Source organism: Octopus bimaculoides, chromosome 10 (assembly GCF_001194135.2).
Source record: "Octopus bimaculoides isolate UCB-OBI-ISO-001 chromosome 10, ASM119413v2, whole genome shotgun sequence".
Lineage (NCBI taxonomy): Eukaryota > Metazoa > Mollusca > Cephalopoda > Octopoda > Octopodidae > Octopus > Octopus bimaculoides.
Window position 1 is genome coordinate 31,530,701 of NC_068990.1, and position 11,536 is coordinate 31,542,236.

The 11,536-nt window shown below is 32.6% G+C and overlaps 1 long non-coding RNA gene across 1 annotated transcript in view; it reads left to right on the plus strand.

The window, feature by feature from the left end:
- The first annotated feature begins 507 nt into the window (after positions 1–507).
- The window catches only part of LOC128248889 (uncharacterized), a 37,360-nt gene continuing 26,331 nt past the window's right edge, over positions 508–11,536 (plus strand). The window contains exon 1 of the long non-coding RNA XR_008265032.1: positions 508–704. This is a non-coding gene — a long non-coding RNA (uncharacterized LOC128248889). The remainder of the gene's footprint in view (positions 705–11,536) is intronic.

Consider the following 11,536-nt stretch of genomic DNA (forward strand, 5'->3'; position numbering starts at 1 on the left):
GTGTGTGTGTGTGTGTGTGTGTGTGTGTGTGTGTGTGTGTGAATGCAAGCATATATAGGTAAACCAGAAAGAACAACATCAAAGATAATTTTCTAGTTGTCTATATGTATTAAAAGGCTTGCATTGTTTAAAATATCCTTATTCCCAAAGTTTCATTCTTATTTATTCCATCTTCGTTTCCAGTATCTGTGTATTAGGAAAACTCACTGAAATTTTTGGGAAACTTACTATCAAATTCATTGTTGTGTACTTATAACAAAGATGCAATGTTATATTTTGTGTGATGTGACTACTTTCTTGAACTTGACATGTTAAGTAAGTCAAGGACATTAAAGATAAAGCACATAACAGAAGTAAATATAACTAGGATACTGGGCAGTTTACTCATGTTCTTATCACAAGCCCATTTTGGAAATAAAACAATAACATGCTGACATTTTATAATGCATAATATTCATGAAAAGGCCATATCTGTCACTTTGATGGTTTATGTATGTTGCACTAGCGCTAAAAATAACATTGTCAGGTTGCATTAAGAGCAAAGCTGCTTTCTCCATTATAGTATAGATAGAATATCATTAAACCATCCCAGGCATAGACTGACATCAATGCTTTAAAGGCATCATTGCATATTAGGCAATGCTAAACACACCATATAAAGATTTAAACAATCTTCTCCCTCTCAAGGGTTGAAAGAATGAAGTGTAAGTACTAAAACTTTAATGTTCACACACACACACACTCTCTCCCTCTCAATCACACACACACACATGCATATGCACATGTATCCACACACACACACACACACACACACACACACAAATAACAATCACTAAGTTGATTTTGAACAGTTTGTTTCAGAGAGATATATGAAATCTCACTTTTTCAAACAATATCTATATTATGTTTCTCTTAATTGTTGAGAACAATCAAGACTTTCTTTCATTTACAGACTATTTTTCTTTATTAATTCTAGAATTTAAAGGGTCCTAATGAAATTATAAGTGTTGTACTTCATTATCATTTTATCAATTTCATATTCTTTTAATAATATAAGAACAATTATGGTGAGTTTTCTGTTCTAGTTATTTCACCGTTCAATAACAATCTTGCCTTTTAATTTGTGCCAATTGTAGGTATCAACCAAACTTATAAATAACAGTCTATTTTATTCTAATTAGTACTCAATACCTACTAAACTTAACCAAGATCTTAGTTTTCTCAAGAACAACATTATTATTTCAAATCCTAGGTAGTTTATTCAATGAAATAAGCATGATCTTTTCAACTTGCATGTGATGTTTGTCTTTTGCTTTTGAAATCAGACATTTGGCATTCATTTTAGTGTAACATAAGACTGAAATTTTCTACATTTTATATGATGAACACATTGAACTATCTATGTTAATATTGATTAGATTGTTGTATTTTAAGGAATCCAATTAGGACATCATGTACAACCATTTCTACCTTCTTAGTCAACATATACTGATCTCCACTAGTTGGGAAAAGACAAACTAACTTATAGCCTGATCAAAGCTCATAACTTGCAATAACTATACCGAAAACAAATATGACAGCAACAGTAATACTAATAACAAGTTCACATAAGGTATACCACTATTCTGTATATCCTTCTTTCACAAACATAACTTTTTCTTTTCAGTCTAGTTCTCTATTGTGATTAAGTCATGACTGGCTATTCTCTGTTACACCAATGCAATTAAATGTGATGGTATTTTTTACATGAACTGAATTGTTTTCGTCTGTGGATGTTATAAATGGTATTAGTTGCTTCACAAGCAGTGTTAAGGTTGGCAAACACAATGTTATTTACAGCAGTAACAGAGAACACCAACTTAATCTTATATGAAATTTGTTTATTAATTTTTTTTTAAAGTTTATAGTAACTGAAGGTTTCTCTTGATAAACTTTTCTGTTGAAGACATTGTATACCCGACTACAGCAGTTTTGTAACTGAGAAGAACCTTTTGCGAATATAAGTCAAAAAAAGTAATTCTAAGATAATAATATTTCAATGCTTGCTCTATTGCTTGAACTGTCATTTATACCTTGGGATGATGATGTTGATTCTAATTTATTGCAACGATGTAAGTTAAGGAATTGTTTTTAAAAGAGAAATTCAGTAATGTTACTAGAGATTAGAGAGAGCCTTTGTATGCTTGCACAATCTGCAAAAAATAGCAACCAAATCTCTTTCAGATCAAAAAGAGGATATAGATAACATGATCATTGGGGTTAATATTGAGCTGGCTCTATTGATATAAGAACACAATGTCTGGAAAATGAATGCTGTGTTGTGATTTGAAGTAAAATATGTATGAAAGACTTTAAATGTTTGTTGACCACTGGTAAACACTTGGTTGCCTGGCAAATTAACGCTTTTCACCAGCAAGATATATAATGTTTCTTGTTTAGTGAACTGAAGTATGGATTGGAAGTAACCTGCAATGAGAAATATTATTTTTTGAACACAGATGAATGTAACCCCCCCCCCCAAAAAAAAAATTATATCTAATTTTACAAAACAAGCTTATATAAAGAGAATGACTATCAATCATGGTGTCAAGATTTAGAAGTCTAGTTTCTGTATATGGATCTGAAGATTTTCTTAATCCCCATAAAAATGTTTGTGACTGTCTTAGAAATTTAAAAACACACGAAACTGGACAAGAAAATGAGTTGAGACTAATTATAGAGAAGTGCAATAATAATTACGAAGACAAAAAGTGACATTTAAAGAATTTTTTTCAAACAAACGTCTTTCTAGTACAAGTTTAAATGATTTTCTTGTAAGATATGAATTTCTTTATAAAAAATATCATCACAATTCAGAATTGTTTTACCAGAAAGTATCCAGACCTTTCTTGAGTTGGTATGTATCACATGTTTTCAATTGACTTACAAATGCATGAGAAATACACTCAATAAAGTATTAAGAGATATTTCAATGAGTGAATGCATTGTACTAGTGTTAAACATGAGCTAAGGACAGTTAACTTCAGCTATTGTAGCTCAGATAGAAAAATACAGCAAAGACACTGTTAGAGAGGGAGTGGTAACAATTGTCAATTTTACTGTGATATTAGGTCAAATCCTACAGAGAGGAATAGTAGGATTATGAGATGCTTTAAATAAAAGTCAATTTAACGTTTTGTCAACGATTGTCATCTAAATCATATTAACGAAGTTGTTGAATTTTATTAATTGCATGTGGTTTTAGGTCATGTTGAAACGCCTGCTGAAAATATTCTGATTAACAACTCATACAGACAGGTGTCTGCTCTGGTAAAAGAGAGACTTTGTTCAGCTTTTATCTCTTATAATTGCTGGAGAACTCTATAGGCGCAGGAGTGGCTGTGTGGTAAGTAGCTTGCTTACCAACCACATGGTTCCGGGTTCAGTCCCACTGCATGGCACTTTGGGCAAGTGTCTTCTACTATAGCCTCGGGCTGACCAAAGCCTTGTGAGTGGATTTGGTAGACAGAAACTGAAAGAAGACCGTCGTATATATATATATATATATATATGTATATATATATATATATATGTGTGTGTGTGTGTGTGTGTTTGTGTGTCTGTGTTTGTCCCCCCCAACATCGCTTGACAACCAATGCTGGTGTGTTTACGTCCCCGTAACATAGCAGTTCGGCAAAAGAGACCGATAGAATAAGTACTAGGCTTACAAAGAATAAGTCCTGGGGTCGATTTGCTTGACTAAAAAGGTGATGCTCCAGCATGGCCACAGTCAAATGACTGAAACAAGTAAAAGAGTGAAAGAGAAGTGTTTCTTTGTGCCGTGAGTGATAGAGATAAAGCCTTGGTTAAGATTAATAAATCCAACAGAAGTTTTTGTTTTGGTAGTGGAATGATAGTTATGTGTATTAAGATGGTCAAGTTTTGAGTTACTCTAATAGTGGGTATCAGAGCATATATTGAAGTTGTTATTGCAAAAATTGATTTACCTCTTTTTTTTTTAGGTTATAGATCTATGAAAATTGGTGGCATGGTGTTGGATTTTAAAAGTTATTATAGCTGGATTTTGGATAGATCTGTCCTTAGTTCAGGAGGGTAAAACCTTCTGAGATGATGCATTTCAACAATTAGTCAAGGAAATCTGTGACACTTGTCTGATTTGTTTTCAGTTTAGAAGACCTCTTGTAGGACCAGTGTTGGGATTGCCTTTTGGGAATAAGCTTAATGACAGAGTTTATCTTGATCTGAAGAAGTATATTCACAACAAGTCTGGGATTCTGCCTTGTTTTGATGCTGATACTTGATATGCTGCTCCCAGATTAATTAAAGCAAAGAAACTAGAAGAGATCATTAAGAATATGTTTCTCATGTAGATATTTGATCTTGTAATTCCTAGCTGTTTTTTAACTTACAATAAGTGTGAGTTTAACAATGATTATTACAAAAAGACGAATAAGGAATATTGAAAACTACTGCTGTTGCAAACATTTAGTAATGGAACTGTGGAGCTTCACAGCTTGATGGTGGTAGAAACAATGCAAAAAAAAAAAAACACTCAGAAGATGAGAAATTTGAGCAAGAGATAGCCCTGACATGCACTATTAGTGTGAAAAATGCTAAATTCAAAGCCATGTAAATAAATAAACATTACAATTAACAGAGTAATCTAAATAGTAAAGAGTTAATGTTGCTAAATGGCTGGTTGTTATGTAAATGGCTATTAACTGAATCAATTGTATCTGTTTATATGGATAGTTGAATTTTTTGCGACATATAAAATCTTCTAGAGTTGCTAAAGTTTAACCCTAAAATTATGTAGATGTTTAAAGCAAGGTAATATATGATGAAAAACACTTGACAGCTGTACCTGGTCAAGGTCTCAGTTTAATTGCATTAAACAGCACATACTTAAGAGCAGTATGCTCATTCTACATACATTATCTGTGACCTTTATCCTTTATAATAAGTGAATTTTGTCTATTGTCATTTCCTTTATTTAGAAGAGACCAATTAGTTTCCCTCTTTAAGAACATTTTTATTTGAAGCAAAACACAAGTAACATTTAGTGAAAGATAATGTAACTTATGAGAATGAATCAAAATATTTTTACACTCTGAAAGAAAAGTAAAACTAACCCTAAGGTTTATTTTAATTGTACTTAAAGTGCTGAGAATATTATTTGCTATGTCCTGTGATAGAGCCATACAGCAAGATAGAACTTGGAACGATGTAGTTATAAAGTAAATTATGTATCTACACAGCCATGTCTGATACTAGAACAAATATACACAGTGATGTACAAGTGACAGGTATGGCTGTGTGGATACAGAGTTTGCATGAACACGTACATGTATGAATGCATACATCCATCTGTTTATTTGTTTATCAATCCATCCATCCATCCGTCCATACAAACTTAAGGCATAAATAAAAAATGCATACATAATTCTTCCTACACTAGGCACTGGACTTGAAATCGTGGTGAGATGGGGATAGTTGATTATATCAATCCCAGTGCTCAACTGGTACTTATTTTATTGATCCCCAAGAGATGAACAGGCGATCTTACTAGAATTTGAACTCAGACTGGAAAGCCAGAAGAAATGCTACAAAATTGTGTCTAGTAATGCTAACAACTCTGCCAGCTCATTGATTTCATACATACATAATGTTAACAGTGATACATATAGTAGCATACATATAGTAGAATTTAATTCAATTGAAGAAAAGCTTTGCTTTCTTCATACTTTGACTTTCTCATTCAAGTCAATTTTGACAAAACTTGTAGTAGCGTCTGTTTGTTTGTTCATCAAGCTATTTGTTGTTCATATTCTTGGGTTTGCTCTAAGTTATGAACTATTTCAGCATGTTATGTGACTGTGTTAGATAGTAAAGATGGGACCTGTCTATTGATGGTTGGGTAGGTACAAAGTTGCTCTGTGGTTCTCTTGCATCTTGGGAAGACATAACAATACTAGCTTATCCAGTAAAATATTTATAGGTATGAATTTTAAGCAATTAGAATAGACAAAATTTTAAGCAATTAGAATAGACAAAGTAATTAGAATAGAATAGCACCATTGTTTAACACAGCAATATCTGACAGACAATGATAATACCAACTTCACCAAATGTGATTTGAGTCCCATGATGGGATCTGTTTCCTATATTTCCCTGTCTTAGTTCATACGCATGCACACACACACACACACATACACACACACACACAATTGCATATATGTCAGTATGTGTGTATTCATTCATTTGCTTTACATCTATTTTCTATGCTGGCATAGGTTGGATGAGCATTTATTTAAATTAGTACTTTAAATGTTGGATGTTCTTACTCTCACCACTCCTTTCTTGTTTTACAAGTTAGGGAGCTGTTTTCCCATTATTTTGAGAACACAAAGCTATAAGATATAATGTTCACCAGGAATGTAAATGTGACAATATCATTTTATCACTCAGACAATTTCGTGCAAGCAGCCGAAATAAAAACTTTCACACAGCACTTTGATTGTGTAGCAGACCAACTTCTGCAGGACTGGAGTACTGCAACAATAATAACAGCTGTGTATTATATGCTTATCATCCTTGTGAGCAAGCCTCTACATGGTTGTTCACCTATAGCAGCCAACTCTTCAAATTACATCCACCATTATAGAAAAAGGCACAATGCATAATGTTGTCCTGGGTTCATTGCACATAGAAAAAAAGATAGGATAATTACAGGGTGGGTAAAGCCTTTAATCATAACATTACTTGATAAAGATGTACCTTGGGCTAAACAACAGCAATATTTTCTACCTCAACCATCACTATGTTTTCCACAATTTTGCTATCTTCTTATGCTACATGCCATATCAATAAATAACTATATAAGGTAATGAATGCAGCTGTTAAAACAAAGCTCCAATCAAACAGTTTTTGATTCACTTTTGCATGTAATCAGAAATTATTTATACATATCTATTGAAAATTAATATAACTGTCATATTTTATGTCTTTGTTTATTCTAAGATATTTACACAATTAAGAGACTTTTATATAAAAATCATTAATAATATGAAAAAGGTCAAAAATTTTGAATTGGATAGTATAAACTAAAAATTTGAAATTGAGAAAAAGAAATGTTTCCAATTAAATTTTTCAAAATTCAGTATCTCCTCCTCTTCAAAATTTGATATGTGAACAACCCAGAATATTCATTTTCAGTACGTAAATATAAGAACAAAATAAAATATAAAAGCACCAATCACACAGCCACAAATTTCTCGCTTCCATATTTTAAAATTGAGACAAATTTATGTTATTGTGCTTTGTTTTTGTCATTAAAGAAAGTAAAGTTAAAAACCAATTTTACATTTAAAGGAATGTAAAATGATAATAATAATAATAACAACAACAACAACAACAGTAATGATGATGATGATGATAATGATGATGATTTCTTTTCTTTGCCATGAGGGCAATAAATGAGAGTAACAATACAAAGACAGACAAAAAGTGTGGGGGTTTTCATAGAAAGGAATAAGAAGAAAATACAAGCATACATGGTGTATAATATTGGTTTCAAATACTGGCACATAGCCAGCGACTTTGAGTGATGGGGTAAGTCAATTACATTGACCCCAGTACTCAACTGGTACTTATTTTATTGACCCCAAAAGGATGAAAAGTAAAGTTGACCTTGGTGGAATTTAAAAACAGATGAAATGCCGATAAACATTTTGCCTAGCATGCTTACGATTCTGCCAGCTCACCGCCTTAATATAGGTTTTTAATTAATTCTTTCTTGCATATATTCCTGTATTTCAATGAAGTAAAATATTATCTATTTTAAATATAAAACAAGGGGATATGCACTTACAATAATAATAATAATAATGATAATAATAATAATAATAATAATAATAATTCTTTCTACTATAGGCACAAGGCCTGAAATTGTGGGGGAGGTGACTAGTCGATTGCATCAACCCCAGTGTTTCACTGATACTTAATTTATCGATTCCCAAAGGATGAAAGGCAAAGTCAACCTCGGTGGAATTTGAACTTAGAACATAGCGATAGGCAAAATACTGTTAAGCATTTTGTCCAGCATGCTAACGATTCTGCTAGTTCACCGCCTCAATAATAATAATAATAATAATAATAATAATATCCTTTCTACTACAGGCACAAGACCTGAAATTTGGGGGAGGGGGACAAATCGATTACATAGACGCCAGTGCTCAGCTGGTATTTATTTCACCAACCCTAAAAGGATGAAACGCAAAGTCAACCTTGGCGGAATTTGAACTCAGAATGTAAAGATGGACCAAATGTTACTAAGCATTTTGCCCAACGGGCAAATGATTCTGCCAGCTTGCCACATTAATAATAATAATAACTATGCATAATTATATCTCTGTCCATCCATTCATCTTTCTGTCTGCCTATCTATCTGTCTAACTGTTAATCTATTTTTCTATTTGCCTATTCTTTCATACATGCACATACATCGTATTTTGATCATATCTTTTAAAAAATTATGGTAATTTTTTTTTAAATATACCCTGCTTTGTCTCCTGTTTTGTAATATATATTATACATAATATTAACTAATTTGAAAATATTCAAGCTTAAAAACAAAAGTAATTTGGCATACATGTGTAGTTTTATAAAGTATGATAATTTATAAATAGCAAAGACTGGGAAATTTAAAATAATCTGGGTTTCTAATATATGAGACATATTGACACAGTGAGTCATTATTATCTTCTTAAGTGAAGTACTTCATTCTGTTTACATCAGACCATCTTGCTAGGAAGTAGATATCACTTAATATGAAGAATTAATCAGACATTGGCTTGCATCATATCTAAAAGACTTTTTCTCATCAACTAAATGCCAGAAAGCCAGACATAAACACAATTCTTGAGCAGTCAACAATGACATGCATCATAATCAGCTATCAGAGAGGAAACTGAAATATTAAGAAAACGCTTAAATCAAGTGATGTAATTTACACTTTATCCATGTTTCATAATTTTCTGATTAGTAAGCAAGTCAGTCTAACACCATTATGTGCATATTTTGGTAGATGTTTCAACATTTGAAATTAAATTGTAATGAAATAACAATAATACATCTCAACATATTCTTTTATTTTTTTATTCTTTTACTTGTTTCAGTCATTTGACTGTGGCCACTACTTTTATCTGTCTGTCCTTCCTTCTGCCTGTTTATTTGTCTGTCTTTTTATCCATCTAGTTTTTAGTCAATCTATCCACTTATTCATACATACACACATAGACACATACATTTAGGTTTATAAACAGTGTAAAGAAGTACAGAGTATGAGTAGTTTATTCATTTAAAGCTGAGGCTTTACTTCATTGTTATTCTCAATTTTCCATATCTGTTCCTTTCTTCACAGTATAGATATTGCAAGACATCTCATCTAATACACCAACAGTTCTGCCAACCTACCACCTAGCATAGCAATACACTAGGTAACACTAAAATAAATCCCCATGGAAGAAAGATAAGTAAACCACATTCTACAAATGTCAAAAGGTGTGTTCTGATCCACCACCTATAAGTGTAATAATCGGTTATGCAAGAGAAATATAGTATGGTTCAACCCTCCCTTTGCACTGAACATCGCGTCTGACTTATCCAGCATCTTCTTTAGGGCAAATTATAGCTGTTGTGAACAACACAAATTATAGCATATAGTGAACAACATGGTATCTTATCCTAAAAATTCAGCAGAACTAGGGGCACATAATAAAATCCCACCTATTCAAAATTTCACATGACTTTGTAACTGTTGAACATCTTCCATGTGTTCTCTTGACAATCACTGCCTAAGGAAGAACATAATATATAAGGAGACTGTTATCACCAACAATAATACCTTCCACTACATAGGAACTACGTCTTCACAATTTAAATGCAAATATTACAATCCTGTCCACTAGTTTAAGAACCTCAGTAAGCATATGTCCACAGCACTGGTCGAGCTGATATGGAACTTAAAACTGAAGAGGGCTCCATACAAGATTTATTGGTCTGTCATGCAATCTGCACTCTCATGCACAAGAGGAGTGGGTGAATGCAATCTATGCAAAGTCGAAGCAGTAGAGATATTATATAAGGGTAATACCATTAACAAAGGAAATGAAGTTCTGGTACAGTATCCACACAAATATTCAAGGACCTTCACAAAACTTATACAGTCTTTTTCTTTTTTCCTTCACCCCTCAGTTATTTTTCTTCCACCCCTTAGCTATTGTTCCTCCTGTATAAAGAAATAGCCCCAGTATCTTGTATACTATATGGCTATCCTGCACAAATAAATATTTACATATTTTTACTGCTTATGTTTGCTTCACTTGATATATTTCTGAAATTAAACATTTTAATGTACAAAATATAATTCACATTATTACATATACTATACACTTATGTAAAAAAAATATTATGTTTATTGACTGTCGCCAAAATGATCACAGCATCAATGGAAAGTTCAATACCAACTTGCTAAGGCAGTTATGAAAGGCTATCAAGATCAAGCGTCCAGAAAAATTGATGAATGGAGTCCTTAGTTTCAATGGCTGCTGTGCGTGACTGTCTTTAAAACTGGTTGATCACCCTCTCTATGTTAGTGATTTGGTTCCATCTAATTATCATCTGTTTCCCAACATGGAAAAACACTCAGCTGGGCACCAGTATCAATGTGATGATGATGTCTTATCAGACTCAGAGAAAGAGAGACATTTTGTTACCAACAGGGTTAATGGCAGAGGAGAACTTGTGAACAATTCATATGGCCTCTATTACAAATGCAATGTCTGCAGTTCATGCTGAAATCCATCTCTCCATGTGTGTGTGTGTGTGTGTGTGATGGAGTTTTCCAAAGAATTTTGTCTCTGACATATTGGTCATATACATAATCAACATTGCTATTTTTCTTCTAATTCTGTTTGTACATGATCTCATCTAAATTACCCAATGAAGATAAATATGCTTTGCTGATGAGTTCTAAAAAAGAACAGAACATTTCTTTCACTAATTATCTTTGAAGGCAGAACCATTCCTAAATGCATTGACATTATTTATAAATAAGACAGTGAGTTGGCAGAATCGTTAGCATGCTAGGCTCAGTGGTATTTTGTCTGTCTTCACATTCTGAGTTCAAATTCCAACTTTCCCTTTTGTCTTTTCAGGGTTGATTAAATAAGTAGCAGTTATACACTGGGGTTAATATAATTGACTTACCTCCTTCCCCCACCAAATTTCAAGCCTTGTGCCTATAGTAGAAAGGATTATTTACAAAAATTTGAAGTAGGTGATATTGTTGGTGTTGTCTTCCTTATTTGATATCTTTAAATTCACCTAGTAAGGGCTTGTGTATTTTTATTGAAGGGTAACTGCAGTTAAGTGAAGAGATTCACTAAACTGCAGTAACTCACTATATAACATATACAAGACTCTACAGTTTTTTCATATATATATATATATATATATGTATGTATATATATATATA